Source organism: Arachis stenosperma, chromosome 6 (genome assembly GCF_014773155.1).
Source record: "Arachis stenosperma cultivar V10309 chromosome 6, arast.V10309.gnm1.PFL2, whole genome shotgun sequence".
NCBI classification, from domain to species: Eukaryota; Viridiplantae; Streptophyta; class Magnoliopsida; order Fabales; family Fabaceae; genus Arachis; species Arachis stenosperma.
Window position 1 is genome coordinate 83,902,424 of NC_080382.1, and position 3,693 is coordinate 83,906,116.

General features: G+C 33.9%; 1 non-coding gene across 1 annotated transcript; it reads left to right on the top strand.

Moving 5' to 3' along the window:
* Positions 1-104, top strand: LOC130937637 (small nucleolar RNA R71). Its single transcript, XR_009068847.1, has one exon. It is a non-coding gene; the product is annotated as a small nucleolar RNA R71 (small nucleolar RNA).
* The last annotated feature ends 3,589 nt before the right edge of the window (positions 105-3,693 follow it).

Here is a 3,693-nt window from a genome sequence, read left to right on the forward strand (position 1 = left end):
ATGTCAGAAGGACACTTTTTGGTCATCTGCTTGTATCTTTCCCAAGCTTCATAGAGGGATTCACCATCTTTTTGCTTGAAAGTTTGAACATCCACTCTAAGCTTGCTCAGCTTTTGAGGAGGAAAGAACTTAACCAAGAAGGCCATGACCAGCTTATCCCAAGAGTCCAGGCTCTCCTTAGGTTGTGAGTCCAACCATGTTCTAGCTCTGTCTCTTACAGCAAAAGAGAAAAGCATGAGCCTGTAGACTTCAGGATCTACTCCATTAGTCTTAACAATCTCACAGATCTACAAGAACTCAGTTAAAAACTGGTAGGGATCTTTTGATGGAAGTCCATGAAACTTGCAATTTTGTTGCATTAGAGCAACTAGTTGAGGTTTCAGCTCAAAGTTGTTTGCTTCAATGGTAGGAATTGAGATGCTTGTTCCACCAAACTTGGAAGTAGGTGTAGTATAATCACCAAGCATCCTCCTTGCATTATTGTTGTTGGGTTCGGCTGCCATATCCTTTTCTTGTTCGAAAATTTCAGTAAGGTTGTCTCTGGATTGTTGTAATTTAGCTTCTCTTAGCTTCCTCTTTAGAGTCCTTTTAGGTTCAGGATCAGCTTCAACAAGAATGCCTTTTTCCTTATTCTTGCTCATATGAAAGAGAAGAGAACAGAAAAAGAAGAGGAATCCTCTATGTCATAGTATAGAGATTCCTTTATTTTAGTAGAAGAAGAAAGGGAATAAAAGTGAAGAAGAATGAATAATCCAAACACAAGGGTGAGGATAGGGGCAGAGATTTGAGATGAAGAGAAGTGTTAGTAAATGAATAAATAAATAGAATAAGATGAGAGACAGAAGTTTTCGAAAGTAATTTTGAAAAGGAGTTAATGATTTTCGAAGATTAAGATAAGAAATAAAATTAAATTTAAAATTTAAAACAATTAATCAATTAAAAAGAATTTTGAAAAAGAGGTGAGGTATTTTCGAAAATTAAAAAGAGAAAATTAGTTAGGTGGTTTTGAAAAAGATAAGAAACAAACAAAAGTTAATTGGTTAGCTTGAAAAAGATTCGAAAATCAAATTTGAAAAGATAAGAAGATAAGAAGATATTTTGAAATCAAATATTTGAAAAAGATAAAATTTTGAAAAAGATATGACAAAAAGATATGATTAAAAAGATATGGTTGGAAAAGATTTATTTTTTTTTTAAATTAAAATTAATTACTTGACTAACAAGAAACTAAAAGATATGATTCTAGAATTTAAAGATTGAACCTTTCTTAACAAGAAAGTAACATATTTCAAATTTTTGAATCAATCACATTATTTGTTAGTTAAGTTTCGAAAATTTGAAATAAAAATTAGAAAAAGATTTTGAAAAATGTTTTCAAATTTTCGAAAATCATAAAAAATGAAAAAGATTTGATCTTTTTTGAAAAAGTTTTGAAAAGATAAGATTTTTTTAAAAATTGAAAATTTGACTTGACTTACAAGAAATAACTAATTTTAAAAATTTTTCTGACTAAGTCAACTCAAATTTTTGAAATTTTGAGAGAAAAAAGGAAAAGATATTTTTTATTTTTAAATTTTTAATGATGAGAGAGAATAACACAATTATGACCCAAAATATGGAAATTTTGGATCAAAACACATGATGCATGCAAGAACACTATGAATGTCAAGATGAACACCAAGAACACTTTGAAGATCATGATGAACATCAAGAACATATTTTTGAAAAATTTTTGATGCAAAGAAAACATGCAAGACACCAAACCTAGAAATCTTACCAAGAAAATTTAAAGATCAAACAAGAAGACTTACCAAGAACAACTTGAAGATCATGAAGAAAACTATGAATGCATGAATTTTCGAAAAATGCAAGAACAATATGAATATGCAATTGACACCAAACTTAAAATATGACACAAGACTCAAAAAAGAATCACAAAATATTTTTGGTTTTTTTATGATTTTATGATTTTTTGTATTTTCTTTTATTTTTTTCGAAAAACATATAGGAAAAAGAAAATAAGAAATTCAAAATTTTCAATAAGAATTCCAAGAATCTTTCAATGTTAGCCTAAAGCTCCAATCCAGGGGTTGGACATGGCTTAATAGCCAGCCAGCTTTAGGATGGAAATACATGGATTGAGGTGATTAGTTGAAGTCTCATTCCAAAAGGATTTGGATATGGCTTTACAGCCAGCTAGGATTCAACATGCTTCATGAAACTCTAGAATCCATTCTCAAAAATTCTGAAGCCATAGAATAATTTATTTTTAATTAATTTTTTTTTCTCAAAAATAGGGATAAATTTTTGAAAATTTTTTGAAAATAAAACAAAAATAAAATTACCTAATCTGAGCAACAAGATGAACCGTTAGTTGTCCAAACTCGAACAATCCCCGGCAACGGCGCCAAAAACTTGGTGCACAAAATTGTGATCTCTATTAATGGTATTTAACTTGGTGTGCGCATTTACTAACTCAGCACTTTCTTCACAACCTCGCACAACTAACCAGCAAGTGCACTGGGTCATCCAAGTAATAAACCTTACGTGAGTAAGGGTCGATCCCACGGAGATTGTTGGTATGAAGCAAGCTATGGTCATCTTGTAAATCTCAGTCCGGCGGATAATAAATGGTTATGGAGTTTTTGAATAATAATAATAAATAAATAGAAAATAAAGATAGAAATACTTATGTAGATTATCGATGGGAATTTCAGATAGGCGTATGAAGATGTTGTGCTCCTTCTAAATGTCTGCTTTCCTACTGCCTTCATCCAATCCTTCTTACTCCTTTCCATGGCAAGCTGTATGTAGGGCATCACTGTTGTCAATGGCCACATCCCATCCTCTCAGTGAAAAAGGTCCAAATGCTCTGTCACTGCACGGCTAATCATCTGTCGGTTCTCAATCATGTCGGAATAGAATCCCTTGATTCTTTTGCGTTTGTCATCATGCCCAACAATCGCGAGTTTGAAGCTCGTCACAGTCATTCAATCCTTGAATCCTACTCAAACTACCACAGACAAGGTTTAGACTTTCCGGATTCTCATGAATGCCGCCATCAGTTCGAGCTTATACCACGAAGATTCTGATTAAGGAATCCAAATGATATGCGCTCGGTCTAAGGTAGAATGGAGGTGGTTATCAGTCACGCGTTCATAGGTGAGAATGATAATGAGTGTCACGGATCATCACATTCATCATGTTGAAGTGCAACGGATATCTTAGAATAAGAATAAGTCGAATTGAATAGAAAATAGTAGTAATTGCATTGAAACTCGAGGTACAGCAGAGCTCCACACCCTTAATCTATGGTGTGTAGAAACTCCACCGTTGAAAATACATAAGTGATGAAGGTTCAGGCATGGCCGAATGGCCAGCCACCAAAAGGTGATCACAGGATCAAAAATACAATCCCCGATGTCTAATACAATAATAAAATGTCCTGTTTATACTAGACTAGCTACTAGGATTTACAGAAGTAAGTAATTGATGCAGAAATCCACTTCCGGGGCCCACTTGGTGTGTGCTTGGGCTGAGCTTGAGCTTTACACGTGCAGAGGCTTCTCTTGGATTTGAACGCCAAGTTGTAATGTGTTTTTGGCGTTCAACTCTGGCTCGTGACGTGTTTCTGGCGTTTGACTCCAGAATGCAGCATGGAACTGGCGTTGAGCGCCAGTTTACATCATCTAA